At 45.7% G+C, this 12,292-nt stretch overlaps 1 protein-coding gene across 1 annotated transcript in view; it reads left to right on the plus strand.

Annotated features, from left to right (window-relative positions):
* Positions 1–12,292, plus strand: part of LOC135915669 (uncharacterized) — a 226,883-nt gene that overhangs the window by 61,508 nt on the left and 153,083 nt on the right. The window lies entirely within an intron of this gene.

Consider the following 12,292-nt stretch of genomic DNA (forward strand, 5'->3'; position numbering starts at 1 on the left):
CATATTCCCGAAAAATAATACTACGCCACGTATGTGGATTCCTTTAGATTTAAGTATAATCTTTCATATGTAATTTCATGATTGTGACAGCGTGGGATTTCACCGTTGTAGGAGATTCGATGGTTGTAATTATATATATATATATATATATATATATATATATATATATGTAATGTTAGTAGTAACCTGTGTGAGTGACGAAGACGTGAGCGGAGATCTTATATCGTATCGGCGTGCCAGTAGAGTCAATATATATGGCGGCGCTGTTTTCGCATGAATAACAGCCACGAAGTAGCAAGGTGAATGCTTTACAATCCGTGCTCCTGATGCTGAACGCTTCGTGCTCCACAAAAGCTGTCGCATTACACTATTGATGCCTCTCTAGCTTCCTATGCATGTTTACCGCCGAGTTCGCTGAAAGGAGGACGCAGTCTTGCTGAAGAATCTGTTTTACGCTGCGCCATCTCGCTCCTTCTCAGCTGGTGGGAAACGCACGCTTAAGATTCCATGCTTGTGCTGAACAGGAACTGTAAAGTTAGTGTATCTATCATGGCTGCCTAAGCAAACTAATGTCGCACCATATCCCGATGCACACATAAATTGCCCTCAGATGAGCTAATTCACTGCTAACGAAGGTGTGGGAAGCGTGCAGTACGTTACACTTACTGCCAGTTCCCGGTTGACTGATCGATATAAATTATTAACATATTTATTTATATCCTGACACTAAAGCTTACTATCCATGATAGAATGACCGTCTGTATAAGTCCCAATTGGTTCAGCGTATGAACAAAACTGAAGTGCTTACGTCTTTGTTATGCCATTCTGGCGTCGTGGTCAGATTGCGCATCTACATTTGAATAATCCAGCGGTTGCGCCGAAATAAACATGGTGGGAGCATGGTGTCGGACAGAGGGAAAAAAATTAATGCTTTTTTTTGCGTTGAATCTGCTCCGTTTTTCTACATAAAAGTGATTTTCTCAGCGCGAAATAACTGCGCGAATACTCGTAAAATTGATGCGCGAGTGGCCGCTCGGGGCACTTTGCGTGTATTCGCGGGCTTCTTTCACGCCCTGAAAAAACACTTTTACGTAGCACGTATTGAGCAACAGAAACATGTGTCGGGAGGTTCTCATGTTGCCCCCCCCCCATTTTCTCATTCAGAATTTGCGTCTAGTTATGATATTTGAAAAGGTAATATTATTAAGACTAATTATGTGATTGGGCGAAACGCAATAAGAGACAATGTGAGTATCTTCAAGCCACGTGAAGCAACATTAATTACTTCGGGTCTGCCCAGCTACGTAGCATTTGCACATTTTTTAAAATATTTGGCTAAAGTTACGTGTGACACCGCGTTTATGCCGGCGCCGATGTTGCGCGAATGATATAAGCACCTCGAAGTTGCAACGTGACCGCTTCACAAGGCGTGCTCCGGATGCTGAACGTTTCGAGTTTCTCAAAACCTGTCCCCACTACTTTATTGATGCCCCTCAAGGTCTCGATGCTTGCTTGCCGACGAGTTCGATGAACGGGTGATGCAACCTTGCCCACGAAGCTACATTTTTTCTTTTTTGATTTTTTGGCACCATCTCTCTGCTTCTCAGCGGGTGGGAAACACAGCGTAGGTTGCGTTTACGTCGCGAGTGTCTGTGCTCTGCATGCGATCGACGCTGGCAGTGGACTCGCACCATAACTGTATTTTTTTTTTCTGCGTTGAACATCGCACCAGAAATACAAATGGTCGCGCGCCAAACTAGCCCCAGTCGGGGAGTCCCACAAGTAGACAGACTTCTTTAGCAGATACAAACGTTTGCATTGTTCCTTTCTCTTTGTTTTTTTTTGGGGGGGGTGGGGGGAAGGTGCATATTTTCAAACCGAACATCCCGCTTCTCAATCCAAATTCACGCTGCGCGGCGCTCCAGGCAAGCTGGTTAGCACAGGCCATGAGACCCGTGTTTTCCTTTCATATAATTTTTTCTTCTTTATGTTGTACCCTTCTGTTAAAACGTAGTATATGCGCCTTTGGATTTGCTTTTCATAATGTATGTCTCTAATCGCTCCATGCTGCAAGGCAGAAAACTGTCAAAGCATCTCACTTGATAAAGAATCAGATTTGGCTACGCTTGTCTGTCGCATCGATATCGCACGACTGACTGCGGTAGAATTAGTAGATCTGGAACTGAAAAGGGATATCCCCAGAATTTCGTTAAAATGTTTAATACAACTCATAATTGATAGACCACACATAAAACGGTATTCAGGCTGACTCTGAGTGATCGCTATCAGTGCAATGCAACTTCAGAGAGGCGATGGTTCGTTTTTATGTTTACCTACGTACAATAACGACGACCGAGAATGATTTCGTAACGTGAGGCAGAAGTTCGTAATTCGCATGATCAGGATGACCAGCGCAAGATCGCGTTTCTTGTAGCCTTAAAAATTTCGCGAAACTTGCTGGGGGAAGAGGATAAGGGGGATGTTGCTAACTCTGGGCGGAAGCATCGTAGAAACAGGGAATATTCTAAGTGTTAAGCACGATCTATCGGCTTTTCGCAAAGCGCCATATGTCATCTGGTTGACGACGCGGCCAAAACGAACCTTGTCGCTTAGCTGCTGCTTTCACCCTGATTCTACGGTTTTCTCCCACTGCAGTTCGCTGGTGTAAGAGTGAAGCACTAAATCCGTAGCAACGCCGGAAGCAACCTAAGGGCCCTATTATTTTCGGTATTTCGGTAATGAAATCAATCGCAGGTAATGGTGTAGCATTTATTTGCATCTCAAATCCCCGTGTTCTTATATGCGACTACTGCACCCTCGTTACCCCCTCCCCCTTTCCGAAAAAATAATATGTGTTTAATAATATTATGTGTTTCTGCATTATTTTCCACCACGACGTGCTCAAGGGCAACCATAACGTCCATACGAAAAATTGTTTGAGGAGTTGCTATATTTAGCCCACCAGCACGACTCGTTCTTTACGCTAGGAGAATGCCAGCAAACTTTAGAGTAGGAAAAAATCGAGAGGCAGACATAGACAAAGAGACAGGAAGGTGGCTTTACGTTGCTACCTACGTGTGCCCTGAAGTGCACACCTAGGTAACATCCCGCCGTAAACACAAATGACACATCCTACAAGAATTTTAATAATGGTTGTTTTCTTGGGGCAAATGAAAGGATAAGTCAAGATTTAGTACTTACAATGACTCTGCTGAGTTTGTCAATGGCTGTCACGCAGTAAAGATAGATCTGCCTGTATTACATGCACGAACAGTTGTTATGTGCACTCTGTCACCTACATGTGCACTCAAGTGTACACTCAGGCAACACACAGTGCACATCTAGTTAACATCCTGCCGTAAACATAAAGGACACATCCTAGAGGTCTAATAAAGGTCACTTCCTCGAGGTATACCTTAGGATGAGTAAACACGTGGTACACACAAAGTTGACGTCCCGGAGGTCACACAAAGGACAAGGAATCATAAAGGTCACATAGGGCACAAGAAGGAAACATAAAGGAAACATAAAGGCAATGGTCATTTTCATAGGGGTATACAGTGCTAAAAAGCAGGCACATACTGTGCTACGGGGGCTTAGCGGAGAGACGATAACTAGGAGTCGGATTCCTGATTAATAAGGATATAGCTGGTAACATACAGGAATTCTATAGCATTAACGAGAGGGTGGCAGGTCTTGTTGTGAATCTTAATGAGAGGTACAAATTGAAGGTAGTACAAGTCTACGCCCCTACATCCAGTCATGATGACAAGGAAGTCGAAAGCTTTTATGAAGACGTGGAATCGGCGATGGGTAAAGTCAAAACAAAATACACTATAATGATGCGCGACTTCAATGCCAGGGTAGGCAAGAAGCAGGCTGGAGACAAGTCAGTGGGGGAATATGGCAGACGCACTGGGAATAGCAGGGGAGAGTTATTAGTAGAGTTTGCGGAACAGAATATGAGGATAATGAATACCTTCTTCCGCAAGCGGGATAGCCGAAAGTGGACGTGGAGGAGCCCGAACGGCGAGACTAGAAATGAAATAGACTTCATACTCTGCCCTAACCCTGGCATCATACAAGATGTGGACGTGCTCGGCAAGGTGCGCTGCAGTGACCATAGGATGGTAAGAACTCGAATTAGCCTAGACCTGAGGAGGGAACGGAAGAAACTGGTACATAAGAAGCGGATCAATGAGTTAGCGGTAAGAGGGAAAATAGAGGAATTCCAGATCAAGCTACAGAACAGCTATTCGGCTTTAACTCAGGAAGAGGACCTTAGTGTTGAAGCAATGAACGACAATCTTGTGGGCATAATTAAGGAGTACGCAATAGAAGTCGGGGGTAACGCCGTTAGACAGGAGACCAGTAAGCTATCGCAAGAGACGAATGATCTGATCAAGAAACGCCAATGTATGAAAGCCTCTAACCCTACAGCTAGAATAGAACTGGCAGAACTTTCTAAGCTAACCAACAAGCGTAAGACAGCTGACATAAGGAACTATAATACGGATAGAATTGAACAGGCTCTCAGGAACGGAGGAAGCCTAAAAGCAGTGAAGAAGAAACTAGGAATAGGCAAGAATTAGATGTATGCGTTAAGAGACAAAGCCGGAAATATCGTTACTAATATGGATGAGATAGTTCAAGTGGCTGAGGAGTTCTATAGAGATTTATACAGTACCAGTAACACCCGCGTCGACAAGGTGAGATAGAATAATCTAGAGGAACTTGAAATCCCACAAGTAACACCAGAAGAGGTAAAGTACGCCTTGGGAGCTATGCAAAGGGGTAAGGCAGCTGGGGAGGATCAGGTAACAGCAGATTTGTTGAAGGATGGTGGGAACACTGTCATAGAAAGACTGGCCACCCTATATACACAATGCCTCATGACCTTCAACGTACCGAAATCTTGGAAGAACACTAACATAATCCTAATCCATAACAAAGGGGACGCCAAATACTTGAAAAATTATAGACCGATCAGCTTACAGTCCGTTGCCTACAAAGTATTTACTAAGGTAATCGCAAATAGAATCAGGAATACCTTAGACTTCTGTCAAGCAAAGGACCAGGCCGGATTCCGTAAAGGCTACTGAACAATAGACCATATTCACACTATCAATTAGGTGATAGAGAAATGTGCGGAATATAACCAACCCCTATATATAGCCTTCATTGATTACGAAAAAGCGTTTGATTCAGTCGAAACCTCAGCAGTCATGAAGGCATTACGAAATCAGGGTGTAGATGAGCCATATGTACAAATACTGGAAGATATCTATAGCGGCTCCACAGCCACCATAGTCCTCCACAAAGAAAGCAACAAAATCCCTATAAAGAAAGGCGTCAGACAGGGAGATACGATATCTCCAATGCTATTCACGGCATGTTTACAGGAGGTATTCAGAGGCCTGGAGTGGGAAGAATTTTGCATAGAAGTTGATGGAGAATACCTTAGCAACTTGCGATTCGCTGATGATATTGTCTTGCTTAGTAACTCAGGAGACCAATTGCAATGCATGCTCATTGACCTGGAGAGGCAAAGCAGAAGGGTGGGTCTGAAAATTAATCTGCAGGAAACTAAAGTATTGTTTAACAGTCTCGGAAGAGAACAGCAGTTTACGATAGGTAGCGAAGCACTGGAAGTGGTAAGGGAATACTACTTAGGGCAGGTAGTGACCACGGATCCGGATCATGAGACTGAAATAGCCAGAAGAATAAGAATGGCTTGGGGTGCGTTTGGCAGGCATTCTCAAATCATGAACAGCAGGTTGCCACTATCCCTCAAGAGAAAAGTGTATAACAGCTGTATGTTACCAGTACTCACGTATGGGGCAGAAACCTGGAGGCTTACGAAAAGGGTTATGCTGAAATTGAAGACGACGCATCGAGCTATGGAAAGAAGAATGATGGGTGTAACGTTAAGGGATAAGAAAAGAGCAGAATGGTGAGGGAACAAACGCAGGTAAATGACATCTTAGTTTAAATCAAGAAAAGGATGTGGGCGTGGGCCGGACATGTAATGAGGAGGGAAGATAGCCGATGGTCATTAAGGGTTACGGACTGGATTCCAAGGGAAGGGAAGCGTAGCAGAGGGCGGCAGAAAGTTAGGCGGGCGGATGCATTAAGACGTTTGCAGGGACAACATGGCCACAATTAGTACATGCCCGGGGTAGTTGGAGAAGTATGGGAGAGGCCTTTGCCCTGTAGTGGGCGTGACTAGGCTGATGATGATGATGATGATGATGATGATGATGATGATACTTATGTTTTATCTTTTTTTGTACATATGTGGCTCAGAATTAGTCAAAGACACTATACTTGTTCTTGAGCGAATGCTGTTTGGTGAGTAGGTCATGTGGTGTCAGTCGGAGGATCGTTTTGCCGCGATCACTTCGTTTGTGAAACGCGAACACACTTCGTTACGACGGTGAACCTCTCCAATGGCCTCTTACAGAATTTAATTTATATTGCCCTTCAAATTATAGGCAGGATGTGTTTTGTTCGCTATCTTATTCTCTTACGTGGCACTTTGTGTCGATCTGTGCAACATAAAATTTGAGTTGCCCCTTGCATTCCGCCTTACATTTCTGTTGAATCTTATCAAACAGCCTTAGAAAAATTTTCGCATACCTTAATTTAGGGGCATGTTCAAGAGGCCTAAGGGGTTTTAAGAAATTTGATGTCTACGACTATGACGTGTTTCATTATCATGTCTTAATTTTGACTCATAAGATTCCAGAATTATTTATTGATGCGAAAGGCTCCAACGTCCCATTGAGCGAGAAAGCGAACGGGAACACCTGCTGCCGCGATGGCGCGCCAGGTGTAGCGTGAGGTGAGGGGGCATCGCTGTGGCGCCCCGTCATCAGCGCGCCTCCACGGAGCAGACACGGCGACGCAATGGCGCTGGGCGAGGAGGGTTGTCGGCGGCGATGCCTTCGCGTGGCGCGCACGTGTGGGTGCCGCTAGTGTTCCTGTATATGCTCCCTGCGGGAGCATATACAGGAACACTAGGTGCCGCCGCCTCGAATCTCGGATGCTGGCGCGCGGTCCGTAGCTCTCTCTCTCTCTCTCTCTCTCTCACCCCCGCTGGGCTTAGCTGCTGCGCGCACTTGCCGGCCTTGGTGGTGGCTGCTGTTGCTTGCTCGGTCACTTGTCGCACAGGAGGTTGGTGGCATGCGGCGTCCTCGATTTCTCAGCAATATCCTCGAAATGATTCCGCTCTACAGCCAAGATATTGACGTAAAAAGTGCACGAAAAATATAACCCGCACCAATTTAATCGCAAATCTCGACAACACGCCCCGCAGCAAAGCTCGTAAACCTCGCTACTGGCAGCGCTAAACTCGAAGGACTGGTTCAGCGGTATTCAAGTGGGCCTTAATGCTTTCGCATTCACCACTCATAAGAAGTGCTTAGGTGTTCTCGGATTTTTTTATCGCATATTAGTCAATAAACAAGTGGCATAGAGAGCACATTGGGCCAAACCGCATAGCCACCGCATTTGATCGCTCGCAGGCACATCCTTGGCATGTGGGAAGACAGCTTGAGAAATCAGGTGCTTGTGTGGTGCTCCCCCTCTGCGACAGCTTTGTGCTAAGTGGGCGGCCATAAGCAAAGTCAAGCAGGTGCACTGTTATACGTACTCAGAGAGACGCTGCTAGAAAAGATCAGAGCGCCAGTTAAAAGGTTAGATTTCATCATCGGCTCAACGGTCCCGAGCCCTAAACTAGGGATGCAACACTTCTAGAATTATGAGTTTGTGGGAAAATTGCAAAAGAGTACGCGTTTGGGCTGGTTGGTTCATGATTACGAGCAATAAAAACAGCGCTAAACGACGGGACGAGTGAAGGGACACAGAAAACAGCGCTGACTAACAACCGAAGTGTCTTTATTCTTTCAGTCAGCATATATATGCTCAGTGCTCACTCAGTGCCAGAGTGACTCTTGCTGGAGACACTCGCATTAGAATCGATGGCGGTTGTTTTTACATTCAGATTCGGTTGTACGTAAACGAGTTTCCGAACACGTTTACTGGTGAGCCTGTTGGGAAAGGTTGTTATGAACATATCAAAACAAAATCCAGCTTCGTTCATAAATTGCAGATGAAGTCATCTGCAGCAGCGTTGAAACCATAGCTGTTAACAGCTGTATTACGCTACGCTTGATAGCTGCGCTACATTTTCGACCCGGAACTCAACGCATATAATCAAGCCACTTGAAAACGGCGCGGTCATTTTCTTGCGGTCGACTTCGCTTCTAGAATCGTATGCTGCACAAGCAGAGAATGGCCGCTATTATTTATAGGGACATTTTAATGCTTTTGTTTTCACTTTCTCTGTGATTGAAAAAGAAGCGGGAAAACAACAATGTTTTCTCTCTCCGCCTTTCCGATGCTTTTCTCTGCGCGTACATCTCTACATCCGCAATGGTTGGAAAGAGGCTTTGGCGTTGTTCCGCTAAGCTCCAGTGTGAGGGATAAAAGCGCCTGTTTCGAAGGGGCGAGATGCAAAAACACCCGGCTGCCGCGCATTGGAGGCGTGTTAACGAAACACGTGCGGTCAAAATTATAACGGGGTCTCCAGGTGGTGGTGGTGGTGGTGGTGGTGGTGGTGGTGGTGGTGGTGGTGGTGGTGGTGATGTTGAAGCAGGCGGGGTTAGCCTGGCATACATAGCCGGCAATTGTTCTGCCTGATCCTCCTTTGAGTTGAGATCTGTGGTGTGTCACCAGGTGTCGATGAGCCCCGTGTCTCGCAGGAAGGCTATCAGAAGTCGTTGCGCTCTCTTCCTCAATGCCGCGGGCCCGCCGGGGAAAACAACATCTTCAAAGGTCCCGTGCGTGAGACCGCTTTTTTGTAGGTTGTCGACCATTAACGGGGTCTCCAGCTGCAGCGAACTACATAGTTACATCATAGTTTTGCTACGCAATACGTCAGCATCAAGTTTCTAACTTTTTAACCTTCACGGGAAGAGGGGCATGATGCAGGAATTGCCGCGTTCATCCCAGTTGACTGCGTGGGTGGGGCGTCTGCGTCACTATCGCAGCTTTGGGTCCATAGCGCACGGCAGGGCAGAGGGCAATAACAGCATGTGCACGATGATGCTGTCACCTAGACTGTATTTTTGCCTATTGAACACTAAGTGTATGTTTCCAAGGAAGAAGAATGATGGAGTTAGTATTAGTAAAGTTCAATACCTGTGTACTTTGATCTGTGCCGTTATTAATAAGAAAATTTCAGTCAGTAGCAACCGACGCGACAATAATCGCGGAGTAACCATCGATTATTCCTAAAGAATATGGAGAGCCGTGCAGCTGCACAGAAGTATTCGAGCATCGTGAAAAAAAAAAATTGGTTGAGTTCTAAGTCATTTGGGTCACATCGGAGAAGCGTGAAACAACTAGAGTTTACTCTTTTCTGTTTTTCCACCTACCCTGTTCTATGCTGTACATGCCGTTGCCACTCTTTATTTAGGAAAATGTATCTTCCCGTACGTCATAAAAGGTCGTCGTAAGCTTATTTTCTTTAGCCTCTGGTTTTGAACATTGTTCAGCCTAAATACACAGCCTTCATCGTATGATTTCCTGCGCACAGAGACTTTCTTTTTTAACTGCCACAATACGAATTTCTTTCTTTATTCTGTGTTCAAGCATAAACTGGCTGACAGAGTTTTAATACGACACCATTTAGTTCTGCGTTATGAGATTTTTGACTATCACGTGAAGTTATTATACTTTGAGTTTATTCCGAGTCCGCCTTTAGCCCTTCGCTATCGCTGATAAACGTTTGGGCCGTGTGAATTTTGCCTATCTGTCAAACGGTGACAGGGAAATTGGGAGCGGACCGATACATTTCGGCCAATCATGGATGGCTATATGCGCATTTGGAATAAACTCTGAGTGGAATAACTTTACGTTATCGCGACAGGGGCAGCAAGACGCGCCGTAATGGACGACTCTGAAACTATTTCGACCCCTCCAGTTCTTTGCTGTCCTCATAAATCTAGCTTTACTAGAATAGGTTATTCATTCCGTCTCATCTGAAACGTGGACACTGCGCTCAGAAATCTAACCCGTGACATTGATCGCGCAAAGCAACATAACTTCCATAGTCAGAATCAGGAGGAACCAGGCGGGAAAAAAAACGCGTTGTGGTAAAAAAGGTTTAATGTAGTCGAAATCTTCAAGCAAATCTTGTTTCATCACTTTTCCTATATAGTCGTGCACGAACATGAGTTGAACACTTCGCACTGTATTTGAATCCTGATGCGTAAAGGATAACCTTGAAACAATTTTACCCCGGCGGCCATCCCTAGGACGCAATCTATTTTATCTCTTGGTGGCGTTCCAAGCTTTCCAATTGCACGAGCCACTTCCTTATGCGCGACTAATGCTAACCACGTACGAATCTGGCCGGTTCTCTTTGCATACGTATTCGTTACGAAGACATGGAGGCACGAAAAATGCAGATGCACCCGCAACGAGGACGTCAGGCAAAAAATAAAGGAATATATATGTTAACACGGTACCCCACCTAATTGTGTAGGTGGCCGACGCTTAAATCATGCTTAGACAAAACCCAAATGCCGCAAGATCGCACCATCGATAGACCATCTTCGTTAGAACAGGTGTGCGTTAAAATTTTCTCTGCAGGTATGTGGTTGTCCAACTCTTTTTTTTTAGTGAGTGAGCAGCGCTGACGTCACAGAGCACTTCGCAGACTCCTTGAAACAGTTTTCTGCCTTGCAGCATGAAGCGATTAGGAGGATACATTATGAAAAGCAAATGGTGAAAGCTTCCTCGAACTTTAGAATCCAAAGGCGCGCGTACCATGTTGGAACCGAAGGGGGAAAGAAAAGAAACACTATTTTTCTATGAAAGGAAAACACGGATCTCATGGCCTGTGCTAACCAGCTTGCCTGGCGCACCACGTGCCGTGAGGAAGCATTGAGAAGTGGGATGTTCAGTTGGAAAATATGCACAAAACAAAAAACGATGCAAACGTTTGTAAATGATAAACAAGTATATCTATTTGTGGAACTCCCCGACTGGGGATAGTTTGTTGCGTCACCTTTTCTTCTTCTGCTGCGATGTTTAAAGCAGAAAAATAACCAGTTATGATGGGAATCCAGTGCCAGGGTCGATCGCCTGCAAAGTACACACATTCGTGACGTGAACGCAACCTACCCTGCGTTTCCCACCCGCTGAGAAGCAGAGAGACGGTGCCAAAAGAATAATGTAGATTTGTTGGTAAGGTTGCATTCCCGGTTCAGCGAACTCGTCGGTAAACAAGGAGCATCAGTGGAGTAGTGTGACAGGCTTCGAGAAACTTGAAGGGTTCAGCATCAGGAGCGCGGCTTGTGAAGCGGTCACCTTGCAACTTCGAGGTGCTTATATCATTCGCGCACCATCGGCGCCGACATATGCAGGGTGTCCCACGTAGCCTTAGCCAAACTTTAAAAAAAAATGTGCAAATGTACGTAGCTTGGCAGAACCAATTTAATTAATCTTGCTTCACGTAGCTTCACGTAGCAAGTTACCCTCGATAACCTAAGACCGATTTCGCTTACGTCTTGTGTTGGCAAAGTCATGGAACACGCAGTTCTCACCCGCGTGACCGACTTTCTCGAGGATCGTGACGAGTTCCCGCACACCATGCTAGGATTCCGCCGCAACCTCTCCTCACAGGACGTATTGCTTCAGCTTAAACACCAGATCGTAGACGACACTTCCAGCTCCACTAAGGCAATCCTCGGCCTGGATATTAAAAAGGCCTTCGATAATGTTAAACACGAAGCAATCTTAAAAACAATTAGAACGTTAGGACTTGGCCAAAAAACGTATAATTACGTTAGAGATTTCCTCGCGTGCAGGCGTGCATGCATCGTCGTTGGCGACGAGGAATCGCCGGAATTTGAGACGGGTCCGTCCGGCACGCCGCAAGGATCCGTCATATCACCATTACTCTTTAATTTAGTTCTACTCGGTCTACCCGAGAAATTAACAGAAGTTGAAGGATTGCATCATAGTCTATACGCGGATGACATCACCCTCTGGGTTCCCGGGGGAGGATGTGACGGTCACATCGAGCGGACGCTACAGGCAGGAGTAGATGCGGTCCAGAATTACTTGCGTGGAACGGGCCTCGAGTGCTCGGCTACCAAGTCCGAACTGTTAATCTACAAACCCACAAGGAGAGGTCGTAAAACCCTGCGCGACGAAGAACGGGAATACTCCAAAATACGTATTATATTGGCAGATGGTACTCCCGTACCGCACGTAGACA

Source organism: Dermacentor albipictus, chromosome 7 (assembly GCF_038994185.2).
Source record: "Dermacentor albipictus isolate Rhodes 1998 colony chromosome 7, USDA_Dalb.pri_finalv2, whole genome shotgun sequence".
In the NCBI taxonomy this organism is placed as follows: domain Eukaryota; kingdom Metazoa; phylum Arthropoda; class Arachnida; order Ixodida; family Ixodidae; genus Dermacentor; species Dermacentor albipictus.